The 14,745-nt window shown below is 44.1% G+C and overlaps 1 pseudogene; it reads right to left on the reverse strand.

The window, feature by feature from the left end:
• The window catches only part of LOC133360565 (uncharacterized), a 49,422-nt pseudogene extending 35,253 nt beyond the window's left edge, over positions 1-14,169 (reverse strand).
• Positions 14,170-14,745: the final 576 nt, after the last annotated feature.

The following is a 14,745-nucleotide window of genomic DNA, read 5'->3' on the forward strand; positions in this document are numbered from 1 at the left end:
GATTACCGGTGTTGGTTGTGCATCCAACGCGTCGGAATCTGTATATTTGTTTTATTTTCTCCCGCCGGGCGGTATACAATCATTTCCACTACCCTGGGGCTGGGTGACTGTCGTGTCCGAAGAGCGGAGGTGAGTGTTCCTTGAGTGATGCCTCAGGAGGGTTTGTGTTTCTCATCACAGGAGGCAGCATCTACCTGGCACCTTGGAGTCGCTGGTTGTGCCGACCGGCTGTGGACTGGGGGGGAGGGAGTGGAGCATGCGTCAGCCACTCCTGCTCCTCCTGTTCTTGACTCCTGGGGAGGGGCCGTGCCCCTTTGGGCCGCTTCTGGTTCCCCAGGGCCTACAGGGGGGGCGTGCGCATCTCCCCTGGGGGGCCCGGCCACATGGACTCGTGGAAGACTGGCTGCTCTACATGGCTCTCACACGCCTTGCTCATTGCCTACACCGTCGTTCCAATGGCCACACTCACATGTCGGTGCATGCGTGATTCTCACATGGGGAGGCTGTGCTGGAGAGTAAGCGGGTTAACCAGTTTTCATGTACATTTGTTGTTGTTAATTCCCCGTTTTCTATGCGGTTCCCCTCCTGTTACCCTCGTCGATTCTGTGTATATTAGGTGATTGCATTTATTATCGGTGGCCGGTTATTTATTGATGTTGATGGTTCGGAGGCACACCTTTTCGATGTTTCACAGTTGTGTTACAGGGGGGGGTGATGTAGTGACATAGGACGTCACTACTGTGTCGGCCCGTACGAGGGCTGGGGGCCCCAAGGGGGTGCCTGGGGGGTCACGTGGTGGATGACCTTCCCAGAGGTGAGGGAAGGGAGGCGTGACCTGGGCGGAGCCGGCCATGCCGGAGCGGATATAAGTGGGGTGTGGATGCAGAGCGGGGCTGTTGAACTCCGAAGTGAAGACGACATCATCGGTTCTCAAGTCCCGGGTCGTCGTCCTGAACCAGGCAGCCCATTGCCTGCCTGGGTCATGCTGTGTAGTGTTCCAGAGTGTTAGTGAGTTGAGGAAGGTGGTCACCACCTCATGTACAGTTTTATATTACTTACCATTTTAATAAATAGTGTTGCCTCCAAGCTGTGTGTGTGCACCTAATTCGAACCCACTACACTAGTGTAATAAACGAATTCCACGACACGTTGAGACTTGCGTCCATTCTTTATTAGTTATGACTGCTTGGCTCCGCACTCTCTTTAGATGGTCACCCTCTCGATTTAAAGCTTTCGTGACTGCAGGGATTAATCTTCTTGGTTCTTTCGGTAAAGTCACGTAGAAGGGAAGTAATAAAATAATAAAAATAAAACATAATAAAATAATTTTCACGACGTTTCGGCCACAACGCATATACAAACACAGAGACAATTTCAACCGAGAAGATGGATTCTGGCTTAGCAATAATTGGAAGGACGTAATAAACCATTTCGGATCTTAACTGATTGTGTTCACGTTTACGGTGACTTTCAGACTGCGTTCCACTCACTGGCATTGTATTCTCCGCAGGGAATGGATTCTTTGCTCCGCTGCAAGTTTCCTTTCACTACTCACCCAATGACACGACGGTCAATGGTACAGTGTATAATAATAAATAGTATACCATTTATATGCTTAATACAATGTTCAAAGTAATATATAGTATCGTAATTGTATAGTGAATATATAGCAGTGTGATATACATTAGGGTGGGTAGAATAATACATAGTGTTATATTACAATGTATAAGGTTTATAGCAATACATTATATAATTTAATGTTGGGTTTGTCTATGGCAGTATATAGTACGGTGTAGACTCGTGTGATATAAGAGAATACAGTTTAGATGGAAGCATATTATACAATTTTTACGATGTAGAATTGTATACTGATGATACTATGTAGTTTATACTTTAGTTGTTTACGTGTTGGTTTTAGTTACTGCAGCTACATACTATTAACACTCCTTCCCTTTATTAATGCTACCCCTATCCCCTCCCTTTGATGCTGCTAATCCTGCATAATGCACGGGCTTAATTAGTACTATTCACAAACCTGCATTTCCCATATCCCCTCCCTTTGATGCTGCTAGTCCTGCATAATGCACGGGCATATGTAGTACTAATCACATTCCTGCATTTCCCATAAATATGCTAAATTCCTCTTGATATGCAAATTATTTTGTCGAAGCGCCCTTTCCCCCCCTTCCAACCCAGCTTATATATATGCTCCAAGCTCGTGTGCTGTTTTATTCAGACGCTGTCTCCCCGACAGACCTGGTTTTCACCTGAGGACGGCTGCTTGCGTTGTGGCCGAAACGTCGTGAGAATTATTTTATTATGTTTTATTTTATTATTTTATTACTTCCCTTCTACGTACCTTTACCGAAAGAACCAAGAAGATGGTCACCCTCTCTCTCTCTCTCTCTTGCCGCATGCAAGCGCTCTCTCTTCCTCTGTTCCCGCGCGGCTTCCCTCGCTCTCGCTTCCCCATGCACCGCTGGTCGACGGTGTGCCGGGAATCGGGAGAGCTTCGCCTGCGGCTGCCACATGGTCGGTGGCTGACGAGATGGTGGAGATGCAGTCCGGACGCAGGCTTCCACATCGAACCCAGAGTCCTCCTGCCTCTCCTTCTATCCTCCTTGGCGGAGCGAAGCCCTGTCTCTAACCACGCCCCCTTCAGAACCTTCTCGATGGTTCCCGCATGTACTCCTGAGCTCCGCCCATGAACTTTGGCCCAGATCGAATTCATAGCCCTGATTGGCTATGACCTATGCGGCAATGCCTATGCAACCCTCAGTATGTCGGTGTGCTCTCTCATTACACTAGTATATACATCTCTTCATGGCCTTGCCCCACTGTACCTCGCTTCCCTTGTCTCGTTTTGTCCCCTCCCGCTCGCTCAACTCTCAATCTCTCCTACTCCTAATTATCCCCCCTCTCCTTGTGCACAATCCCGTGTCTGCTCCTTTTTCTACTTCCCCCCCTTGCACTGGAACAAACCTCCCCTCCGCATTAAGCAAACATCCTCCCTGCCTAGTTTCCGCTCCTCCCTCAAGACCCACCTCTTCTCCTTGGGCCATCCGTCCCTCCATCCCTAGGTACCCCCGTAAGTGCCATACACACTAACCTCCCTCCCCATACCCTATCCCTATTCACCATATCACTTTTAGCTAAACTAATTGTAGCACTCATAACTCTTGTAAAGCACCTTGGATAAAAGCGCTATATAAATATAAAATAACGAAATAAATTATTTACGAGTAGTGCCTTACTATTTACAGAACGTATGTTTAACAATACGACCCGAGCAAGGTCAGAAAAAAAATCTCGTGCTGATACTAGATAAAGATATGGAATTTCGTAAGCAATGGCCGGCAGTGGTGGTCCTGAAGGTGCGCACAATCGGTCTTGCAGAGATGCTTATATGAGAGTGGATAGTGGTAATGTTGGTGTGACAATTTGAGTCAGTTAACTCGTTAATGAACCGAGCACGACCCAACCCACGGTGAAAAAAAATACGGCGGTGTAATAATATAATCCAAGCAGTTGACAAACTGAGGAAAGGTAAGCGTCCAAGTGATTAGAGTTATATTTTAGGCTTCTAAGAGAGGCAAGGGAGTAGCAGTATTGCATGGCGACCATGTGAAGTCCCTGGATGAGCAGAGGCAAGTAACGACTTGGCAATAGTAGTGGGCTGGGTCAGCAGACCGATCTGGTAGGTATGCTGCAACAAACAAGCTCCAGCAGACCGACTCCAGCAGATCAGGGGCTGAACCGTTGAATGGCCAAGCTGGTTTAGCCAGCAGGAAACATCACCAGCGTGTAGGTGAGGCTACAATTGCGCACACAGGCGGTGATCCAAAACAGTTACCCAGCGTTGATCGGCAAAGCCACCAGGGGAGGCTCAGCCAACCAAAGAGTCAATCAGTTTGGGGGGACCCGATTATCAGGCCAATAGTGGAGTCCCAATATAGATTTTCGTGACGGCAGGGATCCATATTTTTTGGTTCTTTCGGTAAAGTCACGTAGGTATAAAATAAATTAAATCACGACGTTTCGACTGCAACACAAGCAATCATCATCAGGTGGGAAAATCACAGGAAGAATTTTTTTTGCTTAAGTGTTTTTTTTTCTTGCTGTGGTTTTCCCACCTGATGATTGCTTGTGTTGCAGTCGAAACGTCGTGATTTAATTTATTTTATTTTATACCTATGTGACTTTACCGAAAGAACCAAAGAGTAGTGGAGTCCCAGTCACAGGCTCTAGTGACTCTTTAGACTTGTACTAGGTGAGGGGAGGGAGCGAGGGAGCAGAGTGGGGAGGGGGATGGGCACAACCACTGCTGACCCTGGACCAAGTTCCCGGCTGGTCTGTGGTGGAGGGAGGACAGTGGGGCAAACGGGTAATGGAAACGGGTGAGGATGAGGGGGAGTGTGTGGGGCAAGAGGTATGTAAACAAAGGCAGGCAGGTGTGATTGCCCAGGCCGGCCAGATAATAAAGGCTCTGGGGAAGAGGGAACGGTTGGAGGGGTTTGGTTTGCGGCCAGGACCAGAGACCAATCTGTTGTGTTTTTAATCTATTACCCCACACACGTCGTTCCATTTCAGTCGTCATTTCATTCCATTTCAATCATCACGTGGTGCAGGGGGGGGGGTCGACTCAGTTTGTAAACCCCTGTGAGTCAATACAATAAGTACCACCTGGGTTGAGTATGTGTACACACTTTCAGGGGTGCAACTGGTATCTACTGTATTTTAAAGGTGGGGCGGGGGGGGGGGGGCTATGCAAGATCCGACTCTGTGTCACCCTGCTTTCTCCAGGCTCACTTTTACTAAAATAGCTACGGATGGTTTTTAACCAGACTATACAATCATATGTTTATGTTATAACTATATATATTATTTTTGTTGCACCGTCTGTTGGGTTTAGAGTAGTGGTTCTTAACTTCCATTGCACGCACCACCTGGAAGTGCGAGAGGCCCATCCTGGGGGTGCCAGACATGCCCGATTTATTTAGAAACTAAATAATCGAAACACAAATTAACCACTGGCACGTAAGTACAACTGCTTTGTTTGATCAAATCTATGTATATATAAAAAATAACGATTTCGAACCAAAGGGGTACAAGGCTGCAGTAAAGGTTACGAACCACTGCTCTAGCCAATGGTAAAGGTTAAGAACTACTGGTTTATAGGAAGATGGTCGTAATCATGAAAAAAATGTAAAGGTTACAATACTCGCGATTAAATTATCATGCGTCTTGCTTTCATGCCTGTCCCATCGGGTGAAGGATCGCGCCACGTTATGCTGCTCTATTGAAATGATAGCCACAGATGCTTGGTTAATGGTAGACCGCAGGTAATTTTTTTACAAATACATAAAAAAATTATATCTTAACATTTTTTCGGACTGTAACTGTTTATCTTGTTTATTCGGGTTACCCCTTGTGGCATGACGCTGCCATACTTACTGACCACACCCCCATCATAATTGCACCCCAGTACCTATTCATCTTGGAATATATACGCTGACAGATTAGGAACATAACATTTTGGACACTCGTGAGTGATCACCGCCGCCAGCCAGCCCTCCCGTGAAGGTCTCCTGGCGCGTGTGCGACGTTGGCATTGTGGTCTGGATTGCAAGACTTCATTGATTCAATTCTCTATTGTGGTCACTTTTTTGGTTGTTTGTTGCCTTTTGTTTTGATGCACTATTTTTCTGTTTTCTGTTTATTATTAACTTACTTGCTAGTTGCTATAAAGGAGGAATGTTTCCCTCTTGGTATAATTAATGTACAGTGTTGTGTGATTCATTTGTTATGAATGACGCAGTATGAAATATGATGACAGTGACTCTTATACTCTCGAACATTCGACTTACGAACTTTCAGAGATAGGGACAAACCTATCTCTCCAGTTGCCTTTGTGGCAGTGGTGGCATCCACATCTGCAGAAAATGAAGAACCAGTGGCATCTACATCTACAGGAGATTATACAACAAATCGACTTATGAAAAGACCTCTGGAACCTAATTTGTTCGCAAGTAGAGGCGTCTCTGTATTACTACCTATACCGGAGGCACAATAATGCTTGGGGTATGTGGTAGCGTTATACAACAAATTGGGGCCCATTCGGCCCCAGGGGGTCCCGAATCAACGGATGAAAACCAGTACAAAAATGTAAAGATTAAATTATATTAAAAATATATATATGAGAACAATAATACACAGTAGTCCCTCCGTTAACGTTTTGAATCAGTTCCACGAAAACGAATGATAACCGAAATAACTCTTGATCAAATATAGGAATTATACATTAAAATAATTAATCCGTTTACTGCCAAAAACAGAAAAGGAATAATGTTAAACAAAGCCGGTCCAAGGTCTAAACCCGCTCATAAATGGGCGTCGCTGATTGGCTGAGGGCTTGGCTCAGTCAGACTTATGTGTGCTCTGATTGGCCGATATTAGCGCCACTGCGTGCGCATAACATAAAAACGTCCCGATCAGTCAACATTTTTTAAGTTCTGGCGAAACCATGGGGTCACTATGGGAGAAGAAACGTTAGCCACAAAAACGCGTTAACCAATATCACTTAACCGACGGACTACTGTTTAAACATATGTAGTTAGCGTCTACGTATTACTGAATATGGATTAAAAACATTTGTAGCCATCGATTTAAAGCTTTCGTGACTGCAGGGATTCATCTTCTTGGTTCTTTCGGTAAAGTCACGTAGAAGGGAAGTAATACAATAATAAAAATAAAACATAATAAAATAAAATAATTCTCACGACGTTTCGGCTACAACGCAAGCAGCCGTCTTCAGGTGAAGAATGAGACAATGCCAAGCTAGGAGCTTATATATAAGCTGCGTTGGAGGTGGAAGAAAGAGCGCCTTAACAAAAGAATGTGCATATGAAGAGGAATTTAGCATATTCATGGCAAATGCGTAGGAGGTGGGCGGGGGGGTTTCAAAGTCATATTATGCCCATGCATTATGCAGGATCAACAGCACCAGGGGGGGGTGCAGGGATTAGCAGTAACAAAGGAAAGGAATGTTAATGATATGTAGCTGCAGTTACTCAACAACCACGTAGAAAACTAAAGTATAAACTACATAAAAAACTAAAGTATAAATAGCATAGCACCATCAGTATACTTACTATACTCTACACTAAGCTGAGCTACTAACAGCAAGTAATACATTACAATTCTACGTCGTAAAAATTATATAATATGCTTCCATCTAAACTTTATTCTATTGCATCACACGAGCATATACCGTACTATATACTGCCAACATTAAATTATATACTGTATTGCTGTAAACCAACCTATATCTTATACATTTAATATAACACTATGTATTATTCTACCTACCCTAATGTGTGTCGAAATGGTTTATTACGTCCTTCCAATGATTGCTAAGCCAGAATCCATCTTCTCGGTTAAAATTGTCTCTGTGTTTGTATATGTGGATCGCCTCATGAACACGGTAGGACAAACACCTCAGCCGTGGCAGATCACTGTTACAACTCAGTGGGCTCACATGATATTGACTTCTCCAAGACAGAGGTTCTCTGCAAGCCATCTGGCTATCATGAGAGATTCGTTCATGAGGCGATCCACATATACAAACACAGAGACAATTTTAACCGAGAAGATGGATTCTGGCTTAGCAATCATTGGAAGGACGTAATAAACCATTTCGACACACATTAGGGTGGGTAGAATAATACATAGTGTTATATTAAATGTATAAGATATAGGTTGGTTTACAGCAATACAGTATATAATTTAATGTTGGCAGTATATAGTACGGTATATGCTCGTGTGATGCAATAGAATAAAGTTTAGATGGAAGCATATTATATAATTTTTACGACGTAGAATTGTAATGTATTACTTGCTGTTAGTAGCTCAGCTTAGTGTAGAGTATAGTAAGTATACTGATGGTGCTATGCTATTTATACTTTAGTTTTTTATGTAGTTTATACTTTAGTTTTCTACGTGGTTGTTGAGTAACTGCAGCTACATATCATTAACATTCCTTTCCTTTGTTACTGCTAATCCCTGCACCCCCCCCTGGTGCTGTTGATCCTGCATAATGCATGGGCATAATATGACTTTGAAACCCCCCCGCCCACCTCCTACGCATTTGCCATGAATATGCTAAATTCCTCTTCATATGCACATTCTTTTGTTAAGGCGCTCTTTCTTCCACCTCCAACGCAGCTTATATATAAGCTCCTAGCTTGGCATTGTCTCATTCTTCACCTGAAGACGGCTGCTTGCGTTGTAGCCGAAACGTCGTGAGAATTATTTTATTTTATTATGTTTTATTTTTATTATTTTATTACTTCCCTTCTACGTGACTTTACCGAAAGAACCAAGAAGATTTGTAGCCATTTCAGTAAAAGTAAGTGGGGAGAAAGGAGAGAGGCCCACAGTCGTATCTTGCATACCCACCCCCGTGTTAGAAAAAGGTTGTTGCGCCCCTGAACTATACACTGGCTCGCCAGGCAAGGAACCAGTGGACAAACATAAATACATTCTAAGGAATTACACTGGGAGAGGTAGCTTCCTCAAAGCTTTATATCACTGCGATCAGTACCCTCTCAGTGTGATTTATAGACAGCTATTGACTTACGAACTGGTCTCGGGAACGAACTATGTAAGTCAAAGACTGCCTTTACAAACAGCAGCAGCATCATCGCAATACTTACGCTGGTAACTTTGCAGAACCCTTCTGGATAGGAACATTCAAGACTCAGCGAGGCATTCCTGGGTTTAACAAGCAAAGTAACAATTTTACCGCTACCGTGTGCCGCACCTCCATTGCAAAACTAGTGTTGGAGTAGAAAGTCAAGAGGTCAATCACGAATACCGTACGCCCCTTTTAATTACCTCTATTTTGTTGCGTTGTTGTGGGTGCCAAGAGTGCCGAGGGTCAGATTAAGTGTCCAAAAAGCACTCGGTGGGGGGAGGGGCCTGCTCAGTTGGACTTATGAACAAATCTACTTACAAACAGACCACTGTAACCTAACTTGTTTGTAAGTAGAGTAGTCCCTGTACTGCTTTTCAAAATTTCTAGCTTATTTAATTACATTTCCAAAGGCACATCAAAGCCTAAAGCTCCTCCCACTTTCACGCCCCTCAAGCATCCATCGAGTCAGCCTCAGGTCACTTTTAGTTCTGGCTCACAGATATCCTGGCACCTGATGTAATAAATCAAAACATACTCCCTTCCTCCGGAGGTCATTCCAAGACTTGTGTAAATACAGAGCTACTTTATCTTTCTGTAGCCATGTGTTTAAGTGTGAAACGGCATTCCTCCCTCTGGGTGTTCGTCTATCGGCGTGTCCCTTTTATTGAGCCTTTTTTGCCGAGTCCCACTCACAATCAACACGGTGGCGGTTGTCTGAACTTGTCCGGATTAACCCACTGGGAAGACAAATGCTTTCGGGCGTGGCTTTGGCTATACACCTTGAATACATATAATTTTTTGTTGTGCAGAATTGACAATTAGAATATATATAAACACATGTTATTATCCTGAGTGATCCTTAGGTTCATTACTTCAAAAGATCTTCCATAATTACATTATTATCAAGTTTCACATGCTTAACTCAAACCGTATGTTATAACGGTGATCATTAATAAACACATGCAAATTAGTCATTTTAAAACCCTCCTGACTCTGCTGTATTGTCATGTAATAATGCATCCTATTATGATATTATCATGTAGGACCACGATCTTTAAGATTATTCATATGTAGGTGGTGGTCAATTTGAACATTTCAACTTTCCAGATACCAGGCTTCGTGAATTTAAACAGTCGTTTAAATGGCAAGGGACATTCTTGTCTTTTTGCCCTGTATTTGTCCTCGGTTGGTCAGTGAGTTTATGGTGTTTTATCACAGATCGTCCCTTTCGCATACTGTTCTGCTCAGTTATTTGGAGACACTGATGCCATTACAACGTCCGTAAATTTATCTCTCAGAAATACCCCTGGGTCACTCCTGGCTCTCATGCCAATTGGTCCTCGCTCTTATGGTTTTTTTATGCTCAGGATGCACTGAATGCACATATTTGTCTGCAAGTAGCTATGATAATAAAAATAGACAATGTCACAATTAATATTAATGTTTGGCAAATATACAACATTGCCTCTCGCCCTGTGCTTGCGTGGATTGTTACTCCGGGTCCTCTGGTTTTTCCCCTCCACATTTAGAAACATGTACGTAGAGTATTTAGCTACTGCTATACGTTTCCACGTGATAAGCCACTTCGTTGAGCTATAATTTGTGCTGGCAATGTCTCTTCTGAAAAACAAGCTAATAACTCCGTGGACCTTTCCTGGAAAAATGTCATAGTTTTTAGTTTAGTTAACATAAAAAACGCAATCTGGTTTGGTGCACGTGAACAACAGAGCCACAGGGCGATGCGAAAAAAAATTCCATTTGCCGGATGTCACAGCCACAACTGGAAGATGTGCTCATGAATCTGTCATGCTGGACTCGATAACATTATCGGAGCTGTTACAATATACTACATATAGAATGCACAGCAACAAGTAATGTATGCTGAATGGCAGTTATATCGTCCTTCTGCATTATCTATTACTCAAGCAAAAACGACTACATCATCATATATTCAAATAGCAGTGATTGGTATATGTCGCTGTTATCGCCCCCCCCCCCCCATGTGCCAGATTAATGTAACTTTCATGAACATCAATGAACCTGAAGGTCATTATTATCAGGCAAAATATATATTTTGATTAAAAATAATAATAATAATCTATCGTCTACCCTTCAAACCGGTTAACCTCACTCTTCATGAGAATGAGGTTTGAGCTTCACAGCCAGATGATAAACAGGGCAACGCAGAGGCTAGGGGATGTTAGCTACCTCGTTTGGTATGCAGAGGTCGTGGGTTCGATCCCTACCCTGACGCCTGCTATATACAGGGGGGTGCTTCAACAAAATACTGACACTTATATGGGACTACCGTTTTTGATGGAACAATCACGGATTATACACTATAACATGATAACAAATGTATGTTAATAGCTTCAAAAATTCAAAGATTCTCGACTTGTCTGCCATCATTGTCCACACATTCCTGGAATCTTCCTTGGGTTGTCCCCAAAGCCCGGAATCACATTTATTGCGGTATTGTTGCAAATTCTCAGAAGTGTTAAACATTTTTGAAGCACCCTGTATATTTGGAGTTTGTGTGTCTCTCTCTCTCTGAGATTTTAACTACTTTGCCTGATATGCAGGAGGTCTTTGGTTCTATTCCGACCACAACGACTACTGTGTATTTGGAATTTGCGTCTCTCTCTCGATGGTCGTGCGGATTTCTTTCCGTGTCCTTTGGTTTACACATCCACATTTAGAATGAACATCACGCGTTCAGAGTTATTTGGCTGCTGCTATAAATGTCCACATGATGATGGGCCCGCTTCGTTGAGCTATAATTTGTGGTCAAGTCGCTTCTGAAAAAAAGTCACATAGCTCAGTGTGTCTTACCTGGTGAAATAAAAAAATTTGTATGGTTATATCTAGGTGGGTTGAGCCAGCACTACGACCGGCCACCTTTGTCTCTCCCAGTTGATACGCTTACACACCCGCACCAGGTAACTAATTTAAGGTTGAGTCGACCTAAGGGGAGAGGCTCAAGACCGGTTCGGATAATCGCTACCACTGGTGTTGGTTGCCGTGAGCTGGGAATCGAACTTGGGTCTTGACCGCTGCATTGTAGCGCAGCGTAACGCTAACCGCTGCACCACCGCTCATCCCCAAGAAAGACAAAGATCCCCTGTATAGCCTGGAACAGGCTGTAGGGGCAAGTGTTGTTAGTAGCGAGTAGTACGCACAAAGGCCGGCACTGTGGCATACAAAGGGATGGGTGACCAACACCAAGGCCGCCTTTGTATCCTCAGCGCTCATGTTTGCACACCCAGGGTTGTTATTTAATGTTGAGTCGACCTAGTTATAACCTGGGCCCCATTGTTTCCACAATGTAACCTAAGACGACTATGATATATATATGGCGTTCGGGACTAAACCGCCACATGAAAATATCCTGTCACATGAGTGCCCCTGAAATCGTTGTTATTTGAATAACACACATGCCACCTTTGTCTGCCGGGCCAGTCGCCCTCGGCAAAGATCGCCAGTTGATGGGACTGGCGACTAAAATTGGGCCCAGGAATTTGTGAAATACACCCAACCTCAAAATGGGGCTGTGGAGTAGCTCGATGTCGAGACTGAGATGTACCGTGCTGGCGTTTGATTTGTTTGCCGTGTCATCTCATTTGGTGCCATTTGCGGCTTGGGTTCGAAAAGAGAAGAGAAATGCGGCCCGTAGTGAGGAAGAATCATTTGGTTGCGGCCGAATTCCACGGTAGACTTTTAATGCCGATCCAGAGGGTGTAAGTAAGTAAATAAAGCACACACCATTCGAGATACTAAAACACGGCAGGATGTAGACATGAATGCACACAATGCTTACGCATAATGTGCACGCGTGATGTGCATACATTATATACGGTGACTCAATCTGAATAACCCAAACAATATTATTTGTCCATTGTAAATGCATGTTTCTATAATGTGGAGGGAAAAACTGGAGGACCCGGAGAAACAATCACACGACCACGGGCAGAGAGAGAGACACGCAGACACCAAATATACAGCGTGCGTCAGGGTCGGGGAGATGCTGAACGCATAACGCGCAGGATGTTTGCGGCTCACATCACTTGACGCCCAAACAGTCGTTTACAGGCGATAGGGGGAGGCGGGGGAGGAGGGATCGACGCCTTACGTAATATTCTCTATCACTCCGTTGACAAGGCAAGCTCGGGTTGTTTCGTTATATCGTGGGATACCTTTTTGGCAGTATCGTAATGATGACAAAAATGGGAATAGGTTCTTCCCTTTCTGGAAATGAAACAGGAGTTGTGTTAAGATGTTCAAACACCAAATAAAAACCCAGTAATGCAAAGGCATCAAGTCTGCATTAACCACACAGTACTTGTGACAAAACATGCAAACAAACATGCTCTGATTATATATGTGCATTGTCTTCGAAACGAATTTGCGTACAGCAGAAGCATCCTTCTATATGGCCTTGTCTCACCACCAGTGTTCGTTTAGTAACTGCAAGCGAATAAAATAAATCAAGGGACGCTCTGCATGCATGACATAATTTGTTCGCGCTTGCTGGTTACGCTTGGAAACCACATTGTTTACGATCAATGAGTTTAGAAATGTTTTTTTTATATCGTTCTAGATTACCATATGGATTGAAAATGTTCAATTTTTATTTTGGCAGCTAATGCCCCACCACTGAGTGATGTGGTTCTTTTTCAGACCAGACCTGGTCATCACAAATGATAGCCCAAAGAAGTGGCTTACCATGTGGAAATTTAAAGCAGCCACATACTCTAAATGCATGTTTCTAAATGTGGAGGGAAAAAAGAGAACCTGGAGAAAAATACACGCGACCTCAAGGAGACAGACATGCAAACTCCAAATATACAGCAAGCGTCAGTCGGGATCGAACAGACGACCTTGTGTTTTCCAGGTGAGGTAGTTAACATCTCCTAGCCACTGAGGTCTGCACTTCTTTAACGAAGGAGGAAAAGCAAAATCACGTGGTTGACCAGCATATCTCGAAATTGGCATTCAGCTCATGAACTGATTGCTGCCATACGCAATAATATAATTTATGCACCACACACACACAGCCTGCACTGCACACACACAGCCTGCACCACACACACACACACATAGCCTGAACCACGCACACACACATAGCCTGAACCACGCACACATACACCATCTGACAATAAAGCCACTCGCACACGCAGCCTGCAGCACACACACATAATATTCACGCACCTTTTCCCACACGTAGTCCGTCAAAGTTTTCAAGACATCTGCCGACAGGGTGGGCCGGTAGCGTTGTACAGGCAGGCATGTTCAGTGCCCTCGAACATGCGCACAGACATTGATGCTGCTTTGAGGAGGAGGTGGACTGCGTGGAACTTCTCTGGCTCAAGGTGTCGAGGACGAGGAGGTGGTGTGGAGCTTCCCTGATGGTTCTAGACTAGAGAGCGATACCCGTTTTATAGAGGAGCCAACGACAATCCCCACCCAAATGTGAGTTTGTGTGTCAAGGTGTGTATGTATGTGTAGTCAGATGCCTTTTGTGACCTCATGTCACATGCAGGTGCTAGCTTAAGTTGCCCCTCGGCATAGTCATGTTGTTGGGTGTCTTTAAGGTATTTGAGTCAGATCGCGTTATGTGTCGTAACCCTCCACCACCCGACACGGCCAAACAGTAAAAAATGTGTCACGTTTTTCAAAGGACAAAATAATTCACTTTTTTTGCCCACCGGTGTGTTGAAGAGAAAATCAACAGCATTTTTTAATTTGAGTACGACGTTTCGCTGATAATTACAATCAGCTTCATCGGGCAAGAATGGTGAAGCTCTCCTGTTTTAAGGGTGATATTGGTTGCGAAAGCCTACGTGTTAAACTTGTTTACTTTTTCATTCGGGTCCCCCCTTGTGGCTGACTGGGCCCCTGTACGTCGCATAATGCTGCCACACGTACCTGCCACACCCACCATAGTTGCGCCCCGGCACCTCTTCATCCGGAGATATATACGCCGATTGATTAGGGACGTAACGTTTTTGGACAATCGTGAGTGATCGGTCTCAACGAGTAGTAACTTTTTG

This window comes from Lethenteron reissneri, chromosome 69 (assembly GCF_015708825.2).
Source record: "Lethenteron reissneri isolate LAM-NWPU_2019-01 chromosome 69, ASM1570882v1, whole genome shotgun sequence".
In the NCBI taxonomy this organism is placed as follows: domain Eukaryota; kingdom Metazoa; phylum Chordata; class Hyperoartia; order Petromyzontiformes; family Petromyzontidae; genus Lethenteron; species Lethenteron reissneri.